This window comes from Mercenaria mercenaria, chromosome 6, assembly GCF_021730395.1.
Source record: "Mercenaria mercenaria strain notata chromosome 6, MADL_Memer_1, whole genome shotgun sequence".
In the NCBI taxonomy this organism is placed as follows: domain Eukaryota; kingdom Metazoa; phylum Mollusca; class Bivalvia; order Venerida; family Veneridae; genus Mercenaria; species Mercenaria mercenaria.
Genome location: NC_069366.1, coordinates 34,424,609 through 34,451,665, shown reverse-complemented (window position 1 = coordinate 34,451,665; position 27,057 = coordinate 34,424,609). Strand labels below are relative to the sequence as shown.

The following is a 27,057-nucleotide window of genomic DNA, read 5'->3' as shown; positions in this document are numbered from 1 at the left end:
GCACTATGTTGATTTTCTCATGACGTGGCTCATTTGTGTCTGTTATACAATTTTCACTTATTCCAGATGTATTATTCCCATGGTGTGAATAATCAAAGAGTAGAACTCCTATTTGTAGATATAGGGGACATTGAACAAGTAAATTTTCTAATATAAATGTCATAATGTTGAATAAGCCAATAAATCACTATTTGATTCATGTGCGAAATGTCTATAGGGAGTCATATTCCACCAAGCTAGTTTAATACATAGAACAAAAGACTTACACAGGAGTTAATGGTGATGAGATGAATGTTCTCAGTGACAGCTTCCATAGGTCATTCATTCTCCACATCATGATTCATGTGGAGATGTTGTCTAAGGGTGTAACGATATACCGTTTGATGCTAAATTTGTTGGATCCCGGTACGGTTTACGGTACAATACATGCCCCCGTACGGTACGGCACAGTATGGCATGGCATATTTCCATTCTCCAATTCAATGGAAATGAAAATCAACAATCATGGTATCAGTTGAATTAAATCGCCACCAGCGACAAATAAAAATAAGGAGTCATTTTTGTTTCAAGACTGTCACATCATCCGTCAAAAGTCCAGTTTTCAGAGATACTGGTTTTCAGAGGATTTTGCACAAATTTCTTAGAGCATTAATTTTATATAGGTATTCTTATTTATTTCACCTGCGTGAGATTATGTTATAAAATCAATTCAAAGTGATAATACACGTAAGTTTTGACACTTACCGTCTGGTTTTCAGAGGATTTTTTATGTATAATATTTCTTTGTGGCTATGAAAAACCGTCCGGTTTTCAGAAATCAGAGTTTCCGGTATTCAGAGTACTTTTTAGCTCACCAGTGCACGAAGTGCTCAAGGTGAACTATTGTGACCGGTCACTGTCCGGTGTGCGTCGTCCGGCGTGCGTCATCCGTCAACATTTGCCTTGTGAACACTCTAGAGGCCACATTTGTGACCCAATCTTTATGAAACTTGGTCAGAATGTTAGTCTTGATGATCTCTAGGTCAAGTTCGAAACTGGGTCATGTTGGATTAAAAACTAGGTCAGTAGGTCAAATCAAAGGAAAAGCTTGTGAACACTCTAGAGGCCACAGTTGTGACCCAATATTTATGAAACTTAGAAAGTTTGGCTTGATGATTTCTAGGTCAAGTTTGAATCTGGGTCATGTCGGGTCCAAAACTAGGTCACATGGTCAAATCAAAGGAAAAGCTTGTGAACACTTTAGAGGCCACATTTGTGACTCAATCTTTATGAAACTGGGTCAGAATGTTTGTCTTAATCATTTCTAGGTCAAGTTTGAATCTGGGTCATGTTGCGTCAAAAACTACACTAGGCCAGATGAATGGAAAATCTTTTCAACACTCTAGAGACCACAATTTAAGTTTGAAACTCATGAGAATTAGTCAGATTGTTTGTTTTGATAATCTATAGGTCAAGTTCGAATCTGGGTCATGTGGAGTCAAAAACTTAGGTCACTGGTCAAATCAAAGGAAAAGCTTGTGAACACTCTAGAGGCCACAGTTGTAACCAAATCTTTATGAAATTTAGTCAGAATGTTTGTCTTAATGATCTTTAGGTCAAGTTCAACTCTTGGTCATGTGGGGTCAAAAACTAGGTCAGTAGGCCAGATCAACTCTGGTGAGCGATATATAGGGCCATCATGACCCTCTTGTTTTAATTGAACTTATAAGAGAAAAACTTGGGACTTTGAAAATCATCCGATTTTCAGAGGATTCCGGTTTTTGGAGGGTCCGGTTTTCGGAGTTTCTACTGTATCACGATACATTTTGTATCATATCCTTTGCATCGCAATACGTATCGTATCACAAGGTGAGCCTATCGTTACACCCTTACTGTTGTCAGTTGCATATGGAGAACAGGTTAATTCTAATAAAGAATAAAAAACACTGGTTAGGTGTATATACTTGAAATGCTGTTGGAAACAAGAAAAAAAGAAATGAATAGGGTATTCTATGGTGCATTGCAATGCAGGTGACATATGACAAAAATTACAAAGTTGAGAAATGTCTTCTTTATACCTTTAATCATATTTTTATCAGTCAGGGGTGTAACTGTTTTAAGTTATGTAACCTATTTCAGTTACTTTTTCAAGCATTTTATAACCTGTATTAGTTATAAAATATAGTTAACTCAGGTAAGTTATTCAAAAAAGGTCTTTTTACTATTCTCACAAAGTGACACTGTGGTTAATCAAATTCTCTCTAATGGGATGTTAAGAGTTCTATAGCTTTAAAACTTTTGCGTAACACTTTATCAGCCTTGCCTAAAAAAAATTATGAAAAAAATGAGGAATTGGAACAGCAGGGCTTTGTAATACTTAATGATAGAAGTTATGAAAGTATAAGCAACAACTCAAAGGTGATAACTTGAAACAGTTACTAATAAACTTTGATAATGTGGCAGTTGAGTCCAATAAGTCCAGGGGTGTTCAATGATAATCCGTCATAGATCTATTGTAAACCAAATATTGGATTTACCTGTATTGGAAATTAAACAGCGTCGATTGTATTTAGGTCAACTGCCACATTATCAAATTTTATTAGTACACCCCTGACTGTTTATACCTGATAAATTGTTTATGTCTTGTCCAGTAATCCATCTTGGAGTCGCAAATATTTGTTAACTCATCTTATCACAGGTTGACAGTTCATCTGATAGATTATGAAAACATTTCATAGCTATTATAAACATCAAGTGTACAGTCCGTGTTTGATAACTTCGGAGTGACTATTTGGACGAGTCCAAGTCAGGAGGGTAATCGATAATTATAATTATCTAAGTACACACTTTTATTATGCCCCCCTTCGAAGAAGGAGGGGTATATTGTTTTGCAGATGTCGGTCGGTAGGTCGGTCGGTCTGTCGGTCGGTCGGTCGGCCGGAATGTAGACCAGTCCGTTTCCGGATGATAACTCAAGAACACTTGGGCCTAGGATCATGAAAGTTGACAAGGAGGTTGGTCATCACCAGCAGATGACCCCCATTGATTTTAGATCTGTATGTCAAAGGTCAAGGTCATAGTGACCCTGAATAGTAAAACGGTTTCCGGATGATAACTCAAGAACGCTTGGGCCTAGGATCATGAAAGTTGATAGGGAGGTTGGTCATCACCAGCAGATGACCCCTTTTGATTTTGAGGTCAGTATGTTAAAGGTCAAAGTCACAGTGACCCTGAACAATTAAACGGTTTCCGGATGATTACTCAAGAACGCTTGGGCCTAGGATCATGAAAGTTGATAGGGAGGTTGGTCATCACCAGCAGATGACCCCTATTGATTTTGAGGTCATTAGGTCAAAGGTCAAGGTCGCATTGGCCAGGAACAGTTAAACAGTTTCTGATCTTCTTGTCCAAAACCATAGGGCCTAGGGCTTTGATATTGGGTATGTAGCAAAATCTAGTGGTCCTCTACCAAGATTGTTCAGATTATTTCCCTGGGGTCAAATATGGCCCCATCCCGGGGGTCACATGGTTTATATAGACTTATATAGGAAAAAAAATTGAAAAACCTCTTGTCCAAAACCACAGGGCCTAGGGCTTTGATATTTTGTATATGACATCATCTAGTGGTCCTCAACTAAGATTATTCAAATTTTTCCCCAAGGGTCAAATATGGCCCCGCCCTGGGGGTCACATGGTTTACATAGACTTATATAGGGAAAAACTTTGAAAATCTTCTTGTCCAAACCACAAAGACTATGGCTTTGATATTTTGTAATGTAGCATCATCTAGTGGTTCTCTACCAAGGTTGTTCAAGTTATCCCTCTAGGGTCAAATAAGCCCGGCCTCAGGGGTCACATGGTTCATATAGACTTATATAGGGCAAAACTTAGAATATTCATGCCCATAACTTACATCATTCAAATTTGGACCACATGTATAATTTTGAGTGGCAAGATGAACCTTGACATGAGTTGACCTTGATCTTGACCTAGTGACCTACTTTCACATTTCTTTAGCTACAGCCTTCAAATTTGGACCACATGCATAGGTTTGTGTACTGAAACAAACTTTGACCTTGTTATTGACCTAGTGACCTACTTTCACATTTCTGAAGGTACAGGCTTCAAATTTGGATCACTTGCATAGTTTTGTGTTCCTAAATAAAATCTGACCTTGATTTGGACCTAGTGACCTACTTTCACATTTTTCAAGCTGCAGCCTTCAAATTTGAACCACATGCATAAGTGAGCATATAATTTGTTCTTTATGCAATTACTAAATGCATCAAGGGGGGCATTTCGGGTTCGACGAGCTCTTGTATTATACTACTAACTCATGGAATGCTTACTTTGAAGTTGAAGATTAATACCGGCCGTAGAGCGTTAGCCTTACATGTGCGATTCTTTTTATTTCCATTGTCATGTTAGTTTAATTCCCACCGTGATTTATACTTTTTTTAAATCTATGTTTTTAGCTCACCTGAGCACGAAGTGCTCAAAGGTGAGCTTTTGTGATCGCCCTGTGTCCGTCGTCAGTCGTCCGTCGTCAACAATTTGACTGTTAACACTCTAGAGGTCACAATTTTGGCCCAAACTTAATGAAACTTTGTCAGATTGTTACCCTCAATAAAATCTTGGACAAGTTTGATATTGGGTCATCTGGGTCAAAAACTAGGTCACCAGGTCAAATCAAAGGAAAAGCTTGTTAACACTCTAGAGGTCACAATTTTGGCCCAATCTTAATGAAACTTAGTCAGAATGTTACCCTCAATAAAATCTTGGACGAATTCAATATTGGGTCATCTGGGTTTAAAAACTAGGTCACCAGGTCAAATCAAAGGAAAAGCTTGTTAACACTGTAGAGGCCACATTTTTAGCCCAACCTTAATGAAACTTTGTCAGAATGTTACCCTCAATGAAATCTTGAATGAGGTCGATATTAGGTCATCTGGGTTCAAAAACCAGGTCACCAGGTCAAATCAAAGGAAAAGCTTGTTAACACCCTAGAAGTCACAATTTTGGCCCAATCCTAATGAAACTTAGTCAGAATGTTGCCCTCAATAAAATTTTGGACGAGTTTGATATTGAGTCATCCGGGGTCAAAAACTAGGTCACCAGGTCAAATCAAAAGAAAAGCTTGTTAACACTGTAAAGGCCAGATTTATGACTGTATCTTCATGAAACTTGGTCAGAATGTTAATCTTGATGATCTCAAGGTCCAGTTTGGATATGGGTCATGTCGGGTCAAAAACTAGGTCACTAGGTCGATCAAAGGAAAAGCTTGTTAACACTCTAAGAGGCCACATTTATGACTGTATCTTCATGAAATTTAGTCAGAATGTTAATCTTGGTGATCTTTAGGTCAAGTTCGAATCTGGGTCATGCCTGGTCAAAAACTAGGTCACTGGGTCAAATCAAAGGAAAAGCTATTTAACACTTTAGAGGCCACATTTATGACTATATCTTCATGAAACTTGGTTAGAATGTTAATCTTGATGATCTCAAGGTCCAGTTTGAATCTGGGTCATGTCGGGTCAAAAACTAGGTCACCAGGTCATACCAAAGGAAAAGCTTGTTAACACTGTAGAGGCCACATTTATGACTATATCTTCATGAAACTTAGTCTGAATGTTAATCTTGGTGATCTTTAGGTCAAGTTCGAATCTGGGTCATGTCGGGTCAAAAACAAGGTCACCGGGTCAAATCAAAGGAAAAGCTATTTAACACTTCAGAGGCCACATTTATGAGCATATCTTAATGAAACTTAGTCAGAATGTTAATCTTGATGATCTTTAGGTCAATAGGTCAGGTGAACAATACAGGGCCTACATGGCCCTCTTGTTTTATTTATGCTTTAAGTTCATTTTTTTTTTCAAAGACAATTGAAAACAAAATGCAGTTATCAGGGCTCCAGATAAGATGCGTATTAGCGTAAATTATGCTTTGAAATAATGCATATACAATGTCTGATAATTTTTAAGCGTATAAAAACGTATATGAAGTTACAGAAACGCATGCGATGACTGTTTACTAGCGTAAACGAAACCTGAATCCTCTGGATGCTTAACGTAACAGAGCACGGTCAGGATTAATTCTCCCACATTGAACATTCACATGCATTGAATGGTACTCTATAAACCTAGGTTAAACTATAATATTATACACTCAGTGTGTGTGTAAATTTAACAGTTGTGAATTATTATATTGATGGTGCAGTAGTGTATTTTAAAGTGGTGTCCATTTAAAATATCAACTTAATCCGGTGCGGGGTAGACAACAAAAATGTCTCTTTCTTAGAATGTAAAAAGTGAAGAAACGCTCTACACATTCTTTAAGCCAACAAAAAATTATCCCCAAAACAGTTAACGGTATTTTGAATATTTTCTACTGGATTCGGTAGTGAGTATGAAGCCAAAGCAAGCCAAGGGAGAAAAAAGAATCAAAAACCTGAATGCTGAATTCATAATTTTAACATGTCCAAAACATTGCTGAATGATACTAATTTCACTTGGGTAATGATTACATTTTACTCGTACTTTATCATAGACTCTCTGTGTAAAATCTCAAATTTTAAACTAAAATAAAGGTATTAAATCCATATATAAATAAGATTTCAATGAAACTTCAAAATGTTGTTGTTTGTAGTATCATCTGGGGCATTTGAAGTGAAAAATCTGGATTTCTAAAATAGTGTATATTTATTTCTTAAGTCACTATGTTCATTGTAAATATACTTCATTTTACCCAAGTGTAAACTGGTAGGTACTCTAAAATGCAGCTCTCTGATTGGTCAGTTAGGACCCCTGATGTACGGTGATGTCAAGATAAATTTATGAACTAAAATTGAACAACAAACAAATCCATGGGTGTTAAAATTACACCAAAGAAATATGTTATAAAACTAATTTAGTTTTTTTTTTTTTCACATTTACAAATTTTCAGGAGTAAAATTACTCCTATTCAATTTCAGATTTTAACATTTTACTCATTCACAAAAATTATGATGAGTAAAATACTCATAGGCCAAAAAAATTATCTGGAGCCCTGAGTAATACAGCACTACGGTATACAATAACAAACTGAAATATGGAAAAATGATGATGCTTGAAATAACTTTCAGAATATTTTGTAGTATGCATTTAGCATCATTCTTATACTGAACAATGTTTCTCTTTGCAACAACAGACATGGATGCCTCGGACATGTTGACTACACTAATACTGGCAATATACCAGAGAGGAATTAAACCTGCACGAAATTTCTGAGTATTTTCGTGACTATGCATTCATAATACGATGTGTTTACACAGAGCTGATTGCTGGTCACCTTTAAACAGAAATTAATTTAATAATATTTCTATCTAAATATATTAATATATTCCAGGAAAAATGAATGATTATGGTCACGTGTTCAACTGTTACCCTGAAAGAGAAACAAAAAAAAAACAACCAAAAAAACACTTACCTCGATTCGAACCTACGGCCCGCAAAATTCGACATTTCAAACATCAGTGCTTGCCACTGAGCTACCGGGACTGACAGACGTATTGCAATAAAATATACCCAATATTATTGTTTATGTAAGCTGCTTTACCTATTTTGTTAGTTTTATAAGTCCAGAAAACATAAACAAACGTGACGTCACTCCGAAATTATCGGACATGGACTGTAGTTGCGCATTATATAATTATTGGCATGTTCTGCTCAGATTATTAATATCAGAGATATGGTCACTTTGATGCAAAATTTGTCTGTTCTATTTGGTGGGATTTGAATTAAACTTCATAGGAAAATATTGTGGTTGGATGTTGTTTTTATTTCTCTGAATTATGCCCCTTTGATTTTTTTTTTTTTTTTTGAGTTATGGCTTTTAGATCTAATATTTTGTACCAAAGTACTAAGTCAAACAAAACTTTACAGAAAGGTTCATAATAATAGTGGTCCCCTTTCATATTCCTTCAAATTTTGGCTTCCCCACATGAAAGAATTCTAAACAACAAGCAAGGTTTCAGAATGGCAGTGATGGGAGGCAAGTGTAACTGCTCAGCCACAGAGGCCCCTTCATGTTAACTGTAGAAAACAAGTAAGCAAGGAAGTTTCTTAAACTTAACTGCCATAAAAAACTGGTCAGCCTTGAAAAATGAACATCTTTAAGAACTTTTTCCATTTTCTCTGAAAATGCTAGCTCAGTTTCAAAATAATTTCTGAGAAATGCTCCAGGATTACCTTCTATCTTTAAGTCAGCCAGCAGCTGTGTGGCTATATGAAAAAACTTGTTTTAAAATAGATAGCCAGCCTGCCTCTGAGAAACTATTTATTATTTGTCTTTATCTTTAGGGTAATGGTTTTATGGTGACATAGGCCTATCCCAGTGGACCATCAATATATCAGGCAATATATAGCATAGTAATTGGACATTGTCTGTGGTGGGTTTGTTTGTATTGAATATTTATATCACGATCCTTATTCCTGAGTATGTTTTCTCATTACTTTTAGGTCATAGAGTACCGACATTGTCTGTCCTGGAATTGATTTCATATATGATTCTTTGTCAGGTTATTGGAGTGGTGCTTAGCAGAAGGCCTCTGTTTGAAAATGACAAAAGGCAATTGACCTTTTTTTTCAATTAATTCTTTTCTGGTGGTTTCTCTGTCACCTACTTTATCTGACTTAGTCTTCCAAGAACTCTTTTGATAAGCAGAACCTTACAGAGGATAATTCTTATTTTAATGAGATTGTCTGTTGTTGCATTTTGAGGCCTACTGGTAATTATGGGATTTTTTTCCGACTGATAATATAGCCATCATATTATGTCATATTCTTACTTGAAAAAAAAAGAAAATTTTTCCCTATATTTGAGACAATATTTCCATTTCTTCTCCAATACCTTGGTAGCATAATCCATCATTCTCTGCAAAAGTTAGGGATCACGAACAGTGTAAGTAGGTGTAAAAAAACAATTGTCTGTCAAATAGTTTTATGCAATTGTTATTAATACGCTGGTTTATTACATGATTGTATTCTATTGTTTCTCTGATTGGCTGAAAACAGTTCGAAAAGTAATGAGTACATATCATATCAACTTATTTTGGGTTATAAATAGTACATTATAAAAATAGATCGAAATACCGTACTTTGGTGTGTATAGGTCGCACTTTTTCTACCCATTTTGCTGCCTGAAAAAGTTCCTGCGACCTATACGACAGAACATTGCCAGCAGTTTTTTTTTTTTCGGGCCAATTTTCTGACCATAGCTCTCGCAAAATTACGTGCATCTGTTACGAACGAACAAAATGGATAAAAAATATCAATTTTGGCGGCTTTTCAACCAATAGCAGTTACTTTCAATAAAATTTATCGTAAATAACCCATACAGACTATTGAAATTACGAATGACGTTAATTCAAACATGTTTTTGCAGTCTGAATTACGTTTGTTTCTACTTTCGTTTTACTGGACGCCATTGACATGTACTCCGGGTTGGATAAAATCCGGACAGATCCGTCCTCAATTCCAAACATTGTTTATACTAATTCTTAGCGTATTAAAAAACTTGAAAGATAATTTTTTACTTTTGATTTTTAAATAAAAGAAAAAAAATCCAAACAGAGATATTTTGTTAATCTTTTTACTCAGAATCAAAAGAACGCGGTTAATTATGACACGGAAAGGTGTTATAATTGCTGTGCAAACAATTCACACTTAAACTTGCATGATAACAGAATGTAAACGCAAACCGTCTGCTGCCAATTAGTGTCAAAAAGCCGCTTTTCTTTGATGTAGTCTGTTACCGATACTACTGTTGGTACGAAACGGTTGGGAACGAAAATAACACTGTCCGATTTCCACCAATCAGGTTCTGATAATAATTCAGTCCGCGGCATCAATATGGCCGCCGCCATAACTTTTTTGCCGGTAAATATTAAATATTGCTGGGGAAAAAATCCGAAATTAAACTGCGACTAATACGCTAGAAGTTAAATTTTCCGACCATTTCCAGAGCAAAAATTAGATGCGGACTATACATTACCGCGACCTATACACACAAAAATACGGTAGGTGCTTGGAAAGCCAATATCAACCTAATTTGATCTAAGAATAGACGGCAATCTTTCCAGTTTCAATCGTCCAATATAATGAGAATACAAATGTAATAACAAGACTGACTATACATCTATTCATGTAATAAAACAATTATTGACTTTTTCATAGGTTGATATCAAGATTTATCAACCCTCAAAAAGTTATATTCACCTCGCCTTCTGCTCGGTAAAAATAACTTTTTTTGGGTTGATAAATCCTGATAACAACTTATGAAAAAGTCGATAATTGTATAATGATGGATAAGTGGAAATTTGGCCCAAAGTTAAATTTCTAAAATACTGAAAAATCATAATTTTTTAACCTTTAGCCTGCTTGTGATTCTGCCTTTGCGACCAGTGCAGACTAAGATCAGCCTGCACATCCGTGCAGTCTGATCATGGTCTGCACTGTTTACTATTCAGTCAGTAAATTTTTAGCGAACACCCCTTCTAATAGTAAAGGGTATTGCCCAGATTGAATGATGGACAAGTCCATTTTAGAAATTTAGCAGGGTGAAGGTTAATTGTTCATACTGTACTGACGTATTGAAACAGGTACAGTAAAACTCCCCTCTTAACACTTTAATTAAGGACAGCTGTGGTTCCAGGGTGGCTTTAATTGTAGAGTTTGCCAGTTGGGTGAAAGAAAGGTTCTGGGTGTTTGTATATTCCATTGGCTTGCTTTAGACTATTTTATTACATGAAATATATTTAAAAATAATAAGAAATGTGTAGTACTTTTTATTTGTTTAAAAGTGTGCGTCTTAGTGTGGTCTAGTGGACCATTTTGGTATTAAAACATTGGCTGTAGTACTAGAATATCAAGGTGCCTGGAATAGTGAAACATTTTTCTAAGGAAATACACAGACAAAAATATGTGCTTTTGAAAATAGTCATTAATAATGGGATGTCCTTAGTAGTGTAGAGCCTCACAGTATGGCGGAATTATACTGCACACATGTGAAGGATTGATATAAATATATATATATTTCAGTAAGCGCTTGTGATGTTAAACATGAAAATTTTAACCAAAATATAGATGGCCATTTTATAATCATAAGTTTCTCTGTTTAAAACTGTGTATATTTGTGTGTAGTGAGCAGTCAAAATAGATTTTTTTGAGACACATAGAATCTACGAGTTATGCAAAAAGTGCTGTTAAATTATTGTCGTTCTGTAGATTCTTCTGATATTTTGGTCATATATACTACCATTTATTAGCAATAAAATGACAAAATATAAAGGGTAAAAAAAAGTAGGGAACTGCCGGACTGCACAGTTGCCAAGACTACATATGAAATGCTGAAGCCAAGCAAAATATTGATTCTTTTAAAACTATAATTCAGAATGTGATGATTATCCAAATAATTCTTAGCAAGGTTATGAATGTTTCACAAAACCATTCAATATGATGTGATATAATCTATGAATTCATATATTTTTGAAAGATCAGTAAACTGTTGTCCAAAATGGAGGTAGCACAGCAAATTGTGATTAAATCCCTAGTTTCACAGAAAAAAAGAAAAAGATTACTGTAAATGAAATTGTTAAAATGTTTGGTGAGAAAGCATTTAAAAAAAAGTGGATTGATGAATAGTATGGAAAATGTAGTCACTGGGCAAGGTCTGCAAGACTACATCAGACCATAGGAAATGTTCAGTGCCTCAAAGAACTGCTCATCTTTAGACCGTTAAGTGTTTCCTCGGTTGTGAAATTATCTCTTGTGAATCTGTCTGATTAAAATGTCTTTCAAATACTCTAGGAAAATTGAACATTTGAAAGGTTGCTGTGAAATGGTTTCCAAAACTCCAAGTCAATGATCAGAAGAGAAATCTAGTGTGTGTCTGTCAACCATTGCTTCTAACACTGTATCAGTTCGGAGGTAATCATTTGAACAGCACCATGAGAAAACCAATATAATGCATTTATGTCCTTGCAGTCTGGTCAGGATCCATACTGTTTGCTTTCAAACCCCATTGCAATTAGAGAAACTGTTAGCAAACAGTATGGATCCTGACCAGACTGCGCGAACGCAAATGCACAACATAATTGTGGACAAAGCCTGGTCAGGATCCATACTGTTTGCTCTCAAACCCTATTGGAATTAGAGAAACTGTTACCAGGCCTCCTAGTGAAACCTTTAAAACCTTTAAAAACCTTTAATTTCAGAGCAAACCTTTAAAATTTTTAAATCTTCTGAAAAAACCTTTAAAACGGCCAAATAGCCTGTAATTTTCACTCAAAACCTATATATTTGTTCAGACTGCTTGCCGTGCCAGTTTAAAGCAAGTAATGGTTATACTACTGTATTTCTTCCCCCCTTTTAAGTGTTGTTATTAGGATACTGCTTGTGTATCTTCCATCTTAAGTTTTTCAGAATGCTGTTGTGTTCAGTTCACCAGACCACATACATGTAGATGTTTGCAGTAGTGTTCACCAGACCATGGGTGTTCCATGTATTCAGCATAAGGTACCATGGAGCTGAATGCTTGAAATGGTCTGGTGACATGATGTTTACACTATGGTAACAGTGGACAAGGTCTGGTGAAGATACAGCATTCTGAGCAAAGTTGATGTAGACACTACAATGTATAAAACAGGAACCATATACAAAATAGGTGATATAAATGTGCAGTGAAAGTAGGTATACCCATTAAGTTAGTTATGTATATCAATCATAATGTATAATTCAAACAGTATGAGATAATACCAAACATGCCTATTTCTGATATCTGGTTTTAGAGTGTGGGTTTCCATATATAAATTAACTTTTTTTTAGTAAATACCTATATATATTATGTGTTTTCAGCGAGAATTCCGACAAAAATAGCCTTTATGTACTCGTTATTTTTTAATATTTTACACTAAAAGGCCTTTATTTTCATAGATTGGAGCCTTTATAAAAACCTTTATTTTTGTTTAGGCCTGCTAGGAGGCCTGTATTACCGAACTGTATGGATCCTGACCAGACTGCTCAGATGTAAATGCATGAGATTGTGGACAAAACCTGGATTTTATTATTCTGACTCCAAACAAAACAGAGTTACATCTTCTACATAGAAAAAATATACTATTTGTCATGTATGCTATATTTATTTATATTTTTAATTTATTTTGTTGGTTGCACCGACACAATTATAGGTCATATGGCCACTTTCTAGATTTCATGGTGGAGGAAGACCCCACTGTGGTGCCCCTCCAGGCATTATTTCATAATGAGCGGGCACCTTGGTAGAACCACCAACCTTCCCTAAGCCAGCTGGTTGGCTTCGATCCTCACATGAAAAATTCAATGCCCCAAGCAAGGCTTGAACCAACATGCAAGTGATTTGAAGTCAGGGACCTTAACCACTCAGTCACAGATACCTCTCAAGATGCTATAAGATCGATATATTAGTTGATATTAGCTGGTAAAGAATGAAGAATTATAGTGAAATATAATGTTGCCTCACCGGTTTACAAAAATTTAGAAAAAAAAAAGCAACTGTGTATGTATTTTTGAGTTTCATGTAACAGTGCACATTACATTGTTGCAAAAATGAATGAAATTTCATGATGTCTTACTGGACCGTATTTTATTTACAGACATTTTCCTTGCAGTTGGTGGCAATCAGCACGTCAGTTTTTTTTTTACTAAATGTAGATGAGTAGCTTTAAATCTAATATCATAATACCTTGTAATAAATTATGAGTTTAAATGGTATGTTAAAAGAAATGGTCTGAATACTCTTTGCAACAAAAAAACATGTTTACTAAATGCTCATATGATTTATTATTATGATCTTGAAACTTATTTGCAAAATAGCATGTCTGGAATCGGAGGAAGAGTTTTCATTTCAGCATTTCTAGATAATGAAAATTGCCCAGACTGATAATATTACCAATACAGAAATCAAATAATTAACTGTTTACAGTGTCAGTTTTGTTCTCTTTAAGTTGTTTTGTATTGATTGTAAAGGTTGCTGGACAAAATTTAATGTTTGAGATGAAGTGTTGTCAGTGTCAGATTTGGTTCAAATAATGTCACTTTGTCTAAGGGTCTGCCAGTGTCAGTTTTGGTCTCTTATTGACATATAGGAGGGATCTGTTTGGGGTGGGGTGGGGGAGCCCCAAAGAGGGACTGACCACCAAAACCTATCCATATTTTCCCTGAATTATTTTTTGACAACCAAAAAAAATCCTTATCAGTACATCTAAATACTGTCTCAGACTGGCTCAAATCTTCTGTTATTTCTGACAAAAATCAGTGTCTGGGGTCAAAAGTAAAGGAGCCGAAGCATGTGCCTCAACCCTCCCCCTACCCACTCTCTGTTTCTTAATCCCCTGCCACAAGTGATGGGGTGTTATAGGAATGGTCTGTGTCCATCGGTCCATAATAATTGTGTCCACTTCATATAATTTAAACCCCTTGAAGGATTTTCACGAAACGTGGGTCAAATGATTACCTCACTAGGATGATATGAGAACTCATGAGTCAGCCATGTCGGCTCAAGGTCAAGGTCACAACCCAAGGCCAAAGGTTTGAGCCTTTCATTTTATGTCTGCTTTGTATCTCCTAACCTTAGAAGGATTTTCATGAAACTTGGTTCAAATGACCATCTCATCAATTCGATTTGCAGAACTCATGAGTCAGCCATGTTAGCTCAAGGTCAAGTCACAACTCAAAGTCAAAGGTTTGAGCCTTCCATTTTGTGTCCTCTCTTTATCTCCTAAACCCCTTGAAGGATTTTCGTGAAACTTGGTTCAAAGATCACCTCATCAAGGCAATTTGCAGAACTCATGAGTCAGCCATGTTAACTCAAGGTCAAGTCACAACTCAAGGTCAAAGGTCATAGCTTTCCATTTTGTGTCTGCTCTGTATCACCTAAATCCCTTGAAGGATTTTCATGAAACTTTGCTCAAATGATCACCTCATCAAGACGATGCGCAGAACTCATGAGTCAGCTGACAAGGTCAAGGTCACAACTCACCAAGTCAAAGGGTTGAGCCTTCCATTATGTGTCCGCTCTCTATTGCCTAAACTCCTTGAAGGATTTTAATATGACTTGGCTGTAATATTCCCCTTACCAAGACAATGTGCAGAACTCAAAATTCACCCATGCCAGCTCAAGATCAAGGTCACAAATCAGATGTTTGAGCCTTCAATTTCCTATCCCCTCCTTTTCTGCTAAACCACTGGAAGGCTTTTCTTGAAACTTTGGTCAAGTGTTCACTTATTGGATGGTTTGCAAAACCCATGAGTCAGCCAATGCAGGCTCAAGGTCAAGGTCACTATAAAATATACTTAACAAGTCAATGCTTTCGACCAATACCATCAACCCTTTCACTATCCATAACAGTGGCAGGGGATATAGCTGTCTTTCAGACTGCCTTGTTTTGTATTGATTGTAAAGGTAGCTTAGATCTAAGGTCTCTAATTGTTTTGTATTAATTGTAAAAGTAGCTAGACAAAAGTTTGAGATTAAGTGTTGTCAATATCAGCTTTGGCCTCTTTATGTTGTTTTGTATTGATTGGAAAGGTTACTGGACAATTTTGAGATTAAGTGTTGTCATTGTCATTTTTGGCCTATTAAAATTGTTTTGTATTGACTTGAAAGGTAGCTGGACAAAAGTTTGAGGTTAAGTGTTGCTTTGGTAGGTTGACAAGATTTTGAGATTAAGTGTTGTCAGTGTCAGTTTTGGTCTCTTTAAGTTGTTTTGTATTCACTTGAAAGGTTGCTGGACAAAAGTTGGAGATTAAGTGTTGTCATTGTCAGTTTTGGTCTCTTTTAAGTTGTTTTGTATTGATTGGACAACAAAAATTCGAGATTAAGTGTTGTTAGTGTCAGGGTTGATTTGTATTGATTGGAGAGGTAGCTCAGCCAGGACAAAAGTGTGAGATTAAGTGTTGTCATTGTCAGTTTTAGCTGCTTTAAGTTGTTTTGTATTGATTGGACATGTTGCTAAACAACAAAAGTTTGAGATTCAGTAAGTGTGGTAAATATGTCAGTGTTGTTTTGTATTGATTGTAAAGATTGCTGGACAAAATTTTGAGAAACTTAGGTCATCAGCACAATGGAAAATTGTTGTATCTCAGTGCATGCAGACAACTTATGTAACATTCTAACATGACTCGATTTGATTTCCAGTTAAACAAAGAAGGAAATGAAGCTCTGTATATTCTGTGATAAACAGCGGTTGACACGCGGACCAGTAAGAGAGCATTATGACGTTAAGTATGACGTCAAATTACCGCATGACGTCTGATACATTAATCCTACGGTAAATGAAGTCCAGCATAATATTTAGTAAAATATGTCGGTGAGCATGATTGTCAGAACGAAAACAATCAAGGCCTTCTTGTGATTTATCGTCTAATTTACCACGGTTCATTGTTCAGCTGCTTCAGTATTTAACCACTCAGGCTAATGCCCTCGTGGTTCAATTTCTACGCATCTGACCTCTGAACCGTGGTAAATTGAACGATAAACCACTCGAAGGCCTTGATTATTTGTTAAAACTTGATAACCTATGTACCCTTCAGACAGAAAATTGCTGAGCACTGAGTTGTTGTCATTTGTCACTTACAATATCATTTACATTTTGCCATTTTACAGTGTCTTCAATTTGCATTTTGATTTCTTTTCTCTGGGATCTAGCAAATAGACAGGATAATTTTATCTAGAAATGGGATCATTTTTAGAAAGGACAGCCATGAAGGATTTGTAAACCAGACATGAATTTGCATCCTGTTACTTCATTTTGGTGTTAAATTTGTAAATCCAATAATATATCATTTGATTTATACAGTCTTTGGTAATCTGGAAACCGTGCAATCTCATTTTCATTACGGTTTTGTAGTATTTATTGTCCTGTCATTGAGCACAATTGCTTGCATCATTTACAGTAACTAGCTTTTCTTTTAATTCTTCCTTCATGCGTTGCAGTCAACTTGTAGCTTTTTATATGCCCATTTTAGAAAAACAGGACTTATTATGTGATGAAGCGTCCATCTGTCCGTCATAATTTATGTCCGGAGCATAAAACTAGCTTTTCTTCCTTCATGTGTTGCAGTCAACTTTTAGCTTTTTATAGGCCTGTTTTGAGAAAACGGGACTTATGTGATGGAGCGTCCGTCCGTCTGTCCGTCATAATTCATGTCTGGAGCATAACTTTATAACAATTAAAGTAATTGACTTTAAACTTGGCATATAGGTAGATGTCACTGAGGTGATACGAGTGTTTGGACTGGCTCTGTAGGTCAAAGGTCAAAGTCACAAATAGAGCTTAATGGTCAAAAATGTCAACCGTATTTTTTATGAGGAGCATAACTAAATAACCATGCAAGATATTAACTTCAAACTTGGCATGTAAGTAGGCTGTGATCAGACCATGTGCAGAGCACAAGAACCGGGTCTGTAGATCAAAAGTGAAAGTCACAAATTTAGCTCAAAGGTCAAATTTTCTGTCATATTTTGTGTCCGGAACATAACTTATTAACCATTCAAGGTATGACTTCAAACTTGACAATTGTTGGTAGATGGTGATGAGACGATGTGCGAGTGCATGAACCCGGGTGGTATGTCAAAGGTCAAGGTCACAGCATGTAAATTTTTGTTTCCCTCATAAATATTACATATTTCATAATTATCTAGCATACATAAAAACTATTAGGTAAAGATTAAAGTTTAAGTAAGACATGTGATGAACCATGAGAGTGATGTGAAGAATGCAACAATCTACACCCCGCCAAATTTTTAAAAAATTCTTTAGTTTCTTGCCCTTATGCATCCTGTCACCACCAGCACACACTCACACACCTTGCTCCTCCTGGACCCCCGTCACCTCCCCTTACCTCCCACCAAACATAAAAATCTTATTCAGTTTGGCTTTTTCTTTAACCCATACCCTGCTAAATTTCTTAATGAATTGTCTTCAATTGGACAGTACCATCAATTGTTTAAAGGGTTGTTACCGAAAAGATACTTGCTGATAGCGAACATGGTGATCATGTGCAGCTGCATGGATGTGCAGGCCTGATCATAATTAATGACACTGTCGCAAAAGCAGAACCAATTGTGTCCTGCATGGTAAGTGGTTTAAAATTTTGCTTCAGTCCCTCTGTCTATCACATTTTAATATGATCAATGATGGCCATCTGTCAAGATTTTCATGATTAATGAATCACATAGTGATATATGTTGAAAACCCTAGTGGCGGGCCAAGCTCCAAGGTCAGATTACAATTGAGAGGGATAAGTACACATGTTTTTGTTGTGTCGGTACTTTGGATCTGCCAGCCATTATTTTGATGTATCCAGTGGCATAAATATTCCTTATACCAAAATTATGAGTCTCAGATACCATCTAAGATGGTAGCCTCATTATTTGACGATACAAGTTAAAGTCGCACCAATGGAGTTTGCCAACCATGACTTATTATTTTTTCATAAATATTATTATGCCTACCATCCCGACAAATAGATATGCTATTGTAAACATAACTGATGTTGTCTTGAAATCTATTTAGAATGTTGTAAGTGGGTAATTTCTAGAAAAACATTTCCTAACAAAGAGATCATGCTGCTTGCAATATCCTACACTAATGGATATACTGTGAAGTCATTGGTATTTGCGGTTAGATAATTTTAGTGGATTTCATGATTTAGTCAATCCACAACATTAAATCTTAACAAACAAGTAAAATACCTAGGGCTGTCATTGATTGGGTCTTAGGCGTATCGACGATATCGATATATCAGAAGACAAATATCGACGATACATCGATATATTGATTATTAAGTTAGATTAACGACCTATTTGTTCATATAATACTATATTCCTTCCTGTAAATGCTATTTTAAGTTTTATTGCCTACTTTCCATATTTCTGTTTGATTGTGTTGTATTTGTATTTATGAAATAAAGAAATACATAAAAATTAATAACATCTTTCATATTTATTTTGCCTTCACTCCTTTTTTGCATTCATCCAACAACTTTGTGAACTTAAATTGTTTTTTAGGGTCTGAGTGTTTATTTGGGTAGTTTTTTCTCCCTGTAAAATATTGATTTTTGAAAATGGGAATCGATAATCGATCAACCAAAAAAAATTGTTGATACATCGATATCATTTCTATCGATGACAGCCCTAAAAATACCCATTCATTTTTTATTCAGAAGCTGAAAATCCTTGAGTTCATATCCCAGTGACTTAAAGTCATTTCAGCCGAAACCACGAAATTTCAAGCCCAGGAAATTAAATGATTCTACTTTAAACTTAATTACTGAGACTCTTTAAGCAGATTGTTTATAAGGCTAGGCTTTAATCCTTTGAAAGCTTTAACAAAAGAGATCAGAAACCCTGGAGATTTCTAGCCAGGGATATAAATGGTGTTTACGCCAAGAAAATACTTAACAGAAAAAAATAGTCCTTTGAGAGAAATAATTTTCATTTTCAGGTGTTAATGTCATAACCAGTGACATTTGAAACTTTCCTAGAGTCTACTTATAGAGTAATTTTATTTTGTCAATTCCACGACAAAGTTTTTCTTATGTGTCCTGTGGGGGCTATAGTATATGGTTTTGACATAATTTTATTATATCGTTCGAGTCTTCAAAAACTAAGCACATAAGTTAGGTGATCAATATCATTGATATTCACCAGGATCCAGGGTCTTCTTGGTCGCATTTTTGCAGGGATGACAATAAGGTATATAGTTGAATCTCTCAATCTCAAATTCCAAGAGATCTAGTGTTTACGTATCTTGAAGATATTCAACTTAAAGAGATATTTTGTGCACGTGTTTTTGGGACGGGACTTGAAAATGCCTTTGAGATATCCAGAATTTTGCGAGAAGAAATTTAAAGATATTGAGATTCAACAGTTACTGCCTTTTCGCTATGTCCGGATAAATGCATGATTGCTGGAATACAGGAACTGTTAACTGCCAGGTTGAAGGCATGAACTCTTATCAAAGATGAGATGAGGTTTAAAATTATCTGTGAGCTTTTATATGCTTTCAGGGCCAGCCAGAGCTGAAAGTAAAAAAACGTTTAAACAGCTTCTTCTGTTGAAACATTTGATAGATCTTCAGCAAACTTGGTCAGTAGAATCCTTGTATGGTCTTTACTCGTGGATTTATTATGCCCCCCTTCGAAGAAGGAGGGGTATTCTGTTTTGCAGACGTCGGTCGGTCTGTATGTAGACCAATCTGTTTCCAGATGATAAGTCAAGAACGCTGTGGCCTAGGCTCATGAAAATTGAAAGGGAGGTTGGTCATGACCAGCAGATGACCGCTATTGATTTTGAGATGAGTAGGTCAAAGGTCAAGATCACACTTACCTGGAACAGTTAAACCTTTTCTGGATGATAACTTGAGAAAGCTTGGGCCTAGGATCATGAAACTTGATAAGGAGGTTGGTCATGACCAGCAGATGACTTCTTTTTATTTTGAGGTCAGTAGGTCAAAGGTCAAGGTCACATTGACCCAGAACAGTAGAACTTTTGTGTACAGTGACCAAATAATTTCTGTTCCTTGTGCAATTACTGAATGCATCAAGGGAGATTTTCATGTTCTACGAGCTCTTGTTCAAATGGCTTTGCCTAGACCCTTTAAATGCTTCCAGGGCTAAAAATAGAGAAAAAAAACTGAGTAGAAGCTTGGTCTGTGATATCCTCTTACCAGCCTCTGTTAATTTTTTTCAAATGGTTTGATATTTTAGGTATTGCTAGAGTTGAAAATAGAAAATTATTTAATGACATTGAATCATGAATCAGTGTATAGATCTTCATCAAACTTCATGTTCCAGCTTGGCCCATTGTACGGGCAGCTAGAGCTTTTTCTTCTTGACCACTAAATGATAGATCTTCATGATACTTGATCTGTAGCTTCCTTATTATGGTCTTCTTGATTAATTAATTGATCTTCATCAAACTTTGTCTGTAGCATCTATATGTAGTCTTCTTTCAGGTTTGTTCAAGTGGATCAGCTTGACCCCATTTAGGAACCGCCACCGCTTAAAACAGAAAAACCTTAACAAGCTTCTCGTGAATTGCAGGGTGGAAAAGATAGAATATGGCCTGTATGTCAAGTATGCTCAAAGTCAAATGGTTTTGCTTGGCCCCTTTTAGGGCCCATTTGATCTAATAAAATGATTTCTTCTCATGAACCATTTGATGGGTCTTCACCAAACTTGGTCTGTATTGTCCTTGGACCTCTCTCACATTTGTTCAAAGGATCCACTTGGCTGCTTTTTGGACTCCACATTGAAAAAATCCAGAAACCTTTTAATAACTTCTAATGAACTCTTTCATGAATGTTCACCAAACTTAGTCAAAAGCAAGGTCTTAAGGACAGTGTCAAATGATCACCTCATCAAGACGATGTGCAGAACCCATGAGTCAGTCATGCTAACTCAAGGTCAAGGTCACAACTTAGGGTCAAAGGTTTGAGCCATTCATTTTGTGTCCGCTCTGTGTCTCCTAAACCCCCTGAAGGATTTTCATCAAACTTGGGCCAAATGATTACCTCATCAAGGCGATTTGCAGAACTCATGAGTCAACCATGTCGGCTCAAAGTCAAGGTCACATTACTCTTGGTCAAAGGTTTGAGCCTTCCATTTTGTGTCCACTCTGTATCTCCTGATTCCCTTGAAGGATTCATATGAAACCTGGGTTAAATGTTCACCTATCTAAGACGATGTGCAGAACTTATGAGTCAGCCATGCCGGCTCAAGGTCAAGGTCACAACTCGGGGTCAAAGGTTTTAGCCTCCATTTTGTGTTCGCTCTATATCTCCTAAACCCCTTGTCAATGAAGGAATTTTATAAAACTTAGGTCAAATGATCACCTCATCAAGATGATGTGAAGAATTTATGAGTCAGCCATGCCGGCTCAAGGTCAAGGTCATAACTTAGGGTAAAATGTTTGAGCCTTCCATTTCGTGTCCACTCTGTATTTCCTAAACCCCTTGAAAGATTTTCATCATCCTTCAAATGATCACCTCATCAAGAACTCATGAGTCAGCCATGTCGACTCAAGGTCAAGGTCACAACTCAAGGTCAAAGGTTTGAGCTCTGTATCTCCTAAACCCCTTGAAGGATTTTCATGAAACTTGGGTCAAATGATCACCTCATCAAGACGATGTTCAGAATTCATGAGTCAGCCATGTCAGTTCAAGGTCAAGGTTACAGCTCAGGGTCAAAGGTTTACCCTTTCACTGTCCATAACAGGGGCGGGGGATTTAGCTGTCTTTCAGACTGCCTTGTTCTGTTGAACATCCTGGGAATGTAAAATGTACCAGTGGCAATTCCCAAGCTATAGACGGTGTGTATAATGCCGGTTAAAAATTTCAACAGGACTTGATAAAATACCAGCGAGAGAATTTGTTTGGGTATGAGCTGTCACCAACGTTAATTGTAAAATGTGAACGACCTGTTGGTAACTTATTGATACATGAAAATGGAAACCCCATCCAAGCACTTGTTGTGAAGGATGGGGTTCATTATTGGAAATAAGCCGGAGGCGGAAAATATATATATTCAGCATGCTGTCCTGTCAACCGTATCAAGATTCGCTACCTTTAAAGGCTAAAATAGCCATACAAGTCACATGACCAACCACATATAAAACCATGAAAAAGCGTGCAAAATTCATAGTTTTTAAAGTATCATGTTGGCTAGAAAAAGAACTGGGCTGGGGCAAACAAAAAGTGGTGGGTTCCTATATATATTTTCGGCCTCCGGCCTATTTCCAATAATGAACCCCATCCTTCACAACAAGTGCTTGGATGGGGTTTCCATTACTTTCACTAGGCCTTGGCCTCTAATATATATATTCAGCATCTTTAAAGAGCCAACATGAATAAAAAGGAACCAAAAGAATAAAAATATTCAAACAATAATCTTTATTCATCCAAAAGTTGTCCTTCAAGAACAATGCCTTTGTATGAAGAATCAAATATCTTCTTAAATCATTAAATACATAAAGAAATATATCATCATCATTTTAAGAGTCACAATACTATTTGCTACAAGTATTCAGTACAGAGGAACTGAAATTGGACGAACTTGACTCAGTTTCTGTAAGATAGTATTTATGGAAATTCTTAGCTGAAGACCAATCTGCAGTCTTAAGAATATCCACTAATTTACATCCTGCAAATAAAGCAGCAGACGAAGATGCAGCTCTAAAAGAGTGAGCTTTGTAAATTCCAATGTCAATTCCAGCACGAAAAAGTACCGCTTTCAGCCACCTAGCAATTGTGCTCGTAGTAACAGCTTTATAGGTTACAAATGAAATAAACAACTGACGATCCTTTCTTAAGGACTTAGTACATTTCAAATAGTAATTCAAAGTCCTCACTGGACAAAGTTCAGTTTTTTCGAAACATTTGATTTCAACTTTAAAAGGAATTCCTGGTTTTGAACACTTAAGGTTCTCACATACACAAACTACTTTATCACTTTTAAAGCAAAGACTGTCAACACACAAAGACTTCAATGTTTGAGCTCTTGCAGCTGTACTCAAGGCTAAGAGAGTAACTAATTTTAAGGTCAATAATTTTAATGATAAAGAATCCAAAGGCATCCAACTGGAAATATGATTCAGAACTATGGAAACGTCCCATGTTGAAGAACAGGGCTCCGGAAATTTTGATAACTCGATCGGTCCGAAACGAAAATCCTGACATCGGCGCTACCCCACCCACCGCATTCCCAATATTACATATTTTGTAAAACGTGACAGAGTAAAGAAAAAAGCATGTCATGCATTAAAACTGAGTTACTGGTCACCACGAGTTACCACACAATGAAGACAGTTATTCAGTGTTATGTGTGATCGTTACTTTGTTTAAATTTCGATGTTTTTCCGAGAAAATACTTGCAAGGATAAAATTGCCGAGGCATTGACACCGTGTACGTAACTAGTTTAAAAGCCAACGCACGTGACTTCGGTACCGTATACACGGCAGTTTCCTCATTCTTTGACGGAATTCTATAAAATACAATGTGTCAAAGTGAATTACACGACACATATTCTCTGCTAAACTGCCTCAGTATTTTTAGAATACTCTGCCGCGGACCGAATGTGTACTTTATGTGAATGCTGAGATCGAATTTCCCGCATGTATAGTACCAAAAGGTCACGCGGGTTGGCCACGGATATTTCATTTCACTTATGTTGTACTTCAATAAGCAACTACATTTTATAAAGTTATATGTTCTCTTCTGATGTAAACAAAATTTCATTTTGAAATGTTTTTTAAAAGACCGATTTGATAAACAGCGCCATTCTGGTTTTCTTTATCATTTGTGTTTGCCAGTCCATTTCTTTCTTTTTCTTTTTTGTACAGTCGGGTTGCAAAGGCGATTTTCTGCACTTGTTTCAACTGCAGCCCTAACAAATGAATCATGTACTTTTTTCAAATCAAGTAATTATAAAAATTATTTTTATCGGTTATCCGTGTGATGTCTCATTAAATCAAAGACCTACAATGTACAAATGCAGTGACCATTTGTTTTTACCATAATCAAACATAGCCTTTTGAAATAAACCATCCGTCGGATTCTAAATAAAAGAAGTTGATCCCCGTCGAAATGATTTGGATCCAGCCAGAAACATTTGGAAACCAGTCAAAAATGTTTAATACATTGCAGTCGGCTGTCTGCAAACATTAAAGGATGTGCGGCGCGAGCACTGATTGCGTCACGGGCGAATTACGGACCGATTATCAAAGTGACAATCAGACCGTTTGACACGTTTATTGATTATCTGAGGGTGCGACCAGCAATTTCCTACTTGGCAGGTGATCGTGTATTGAGATATCAGACCGAAATTTATACTTTCCTCCATTTTTACGGGACCGATTTTTTTCGTTTTTTCACTCCACGAATCGGTCTGAAAAGTCAAAAATCGGTCCAAAACCGACAAACTGGCAAATTTCCGAAGCCCTGTTGAAGAATATCTAGCCTTAGGGGGGTTACTTACAAAAAGTCCTTTTACAAAACGCGACACAACAGGTAAATTACTGATCCAATTTCCATGAACAAGTTTTAATGTCTCAAAAATCACTGATTTATGGGTAGAAATAACACTATATGACTTTTTTAAATTCTTCAAGAAAAACAAGAAAGTTACTATATCCGTTTCAGAGGGTGAAACGGGATTACAGCTCCTGATACAACACCACATAGACCACTTCCTCCACGCTGATGAATACTGTTTCCTAGTTCCAATCCTCCAGCTCTTGAAAATCGTGTCAATAGCCCCTTCTGGAACTCCTCTATCATGTAGCGACAACCGGAGACAAGACCCCCAATCAAGCACAGTTGTTTTCCCATAGGATGTAGTTGTTGATTGTGTACCATACGAAGAAGATCTCGGTGTCTTGGTAACCTTATAGGAAGACAGATCAAACTATGAAGAAACAATGGAAACCAGGTCTGGTTAGGCCAGGAAGGGCAAATTAAAAGAGCTTCTTCAACTTCATCCTCCATAATCTTATTCAAGACCTTACTCAAAAAGTTAAATGGAGGAAAAATATATGGTTCTAATCCCTTCCAATTCAGAGAAAAAGCATTCACTGCCCAAGCACCAGGGTCTGGCATCCAAGCAACATAACAATCTAATTGCTTGTTCAAACGTGAAGCAAACAAATCTATATTTGGTTGCATAAAATGTTTGGAAAGTCTATTAAAGATATCCTCTTTCAGCTTCCATTCAGTTGTATCTGAGAAATTACGAGATGCAAAATCTGCTTGCAAATTATTACAACCAGGTAAATGGAAAGCTGACAAGAATATATTTCTTTCCAAAGACCAACTCCAAATCTGTTTTGCAAGATTGTCCATATCAGGAGAACACATACCACCCATTTTATTCACATAAGAAATTGCAGTTGTATTATCTGATTGGATGCCAATGTGAATATCCCTATGTTTTGAAAAAAGAGACTTTAAAGCAAAGAAAATTGCAAGTAACTCTAAATAATTTATATGATAAATCATTTCCCTACGAGTCCATCTGCCTCCAACAGTAACAGAGGAATCAACATGAAAACAACCCCAGCCTGCATTCGACGCATCACATTGAATCCAAGTTGAAATTGAATCTTGTCTTATCTTCTTACCATTTTGGCTCTGATATTTTGGACCCACCATTCAATTTCATTGGTTGCTAAATCAGTAAGTTTCAGTACTGCATTATAATCACCGAACAGGCTTAAACCTTCTACTTTCAGCCGCTCAAGACTTCTGTAATGTAATAAGGGCTTCAAGAACTGCATGGAAAGCATTTATTAAAAGACCAATGAATGAAGCTAGATCTCTTATCCTGACAGAGTCTTGATGTAACAATTTTGAAGCTTTAGAAATAATTTTTTGTATTTTTTCTTCAGGCAAAAATACCATGAACAAAACAGAGTCTAAAATATACCCAAAGAACATAATTCTCTGGCAAGGAATTACAACTGATTTTTCATTGTTAATGACAAAACCCAATGCTTGCAACTTTTTATACATTGTCATTGCATTATGGCGACAACTTTGTTTGTCTTGATTGATATTAATAGAATCATCAATGTAATAGGAGCATCTTATGCCCAACTGTCTGAAAAATGCAAAGACCGGTTTCATGATTTTTGTAAAAAAAAAGGGGCTGATGAGAGCCCGAAGGGGAGACAACTGAAACAAAATAAGTCATTCTTCCAAGTAAATTTCAGATACTTTTGACTATCATGATGAATAGGTATCGAAAAATAAGCAGATTTAAGGTCTAAAGAAGTAAAGTAATCATTTTTCTGTACTAATTCCAAAACATATGGAAAAGTCTCTTGTTTAAAATGTTCATAATGAACATAAAAGTTAAGATGTTTCAGATTGATAACTGGTCTCCATTTGTTGCTTTGGGGCTTAGGAACTATGAAAATATTTGAAATAAAATCCCCTGACTCTTTATCAGTACCATAAATTGCGCCATCATCTAACATTGATTGTACTTCCTGATCAACCAAAGCCG

The 27,057-nt window shown here is 36.3% G+C and overlaps 1 protein-coding gene across 2 annotated transcripts in view; it reads left to right on the top strand.

Moving 5' to 3' along the window:
* LOC123549194 (uncharacterized) overlaps nt 1-27,057 on the top strand; it is a 157,922-nt gene that overhangs the window by 6,274 nt on the left and 124,591 nt on the right. The window contains exon 1 of one of the 2 annotated variants that reach the window (XM_053545600.1): nt 20,064-20,142. The exons of the other annotated variant lie outside the window; for it this stretch is intronic. The gene's annotated coding sequence lies outside the window, so the exon portion shown is untranslated. Of the gene's footprint in view, nt 1-20,063; nt 20,143-27,057 lie in introns of those variants that run through there. 2 annotated transcript variants of the gene reach the window in all.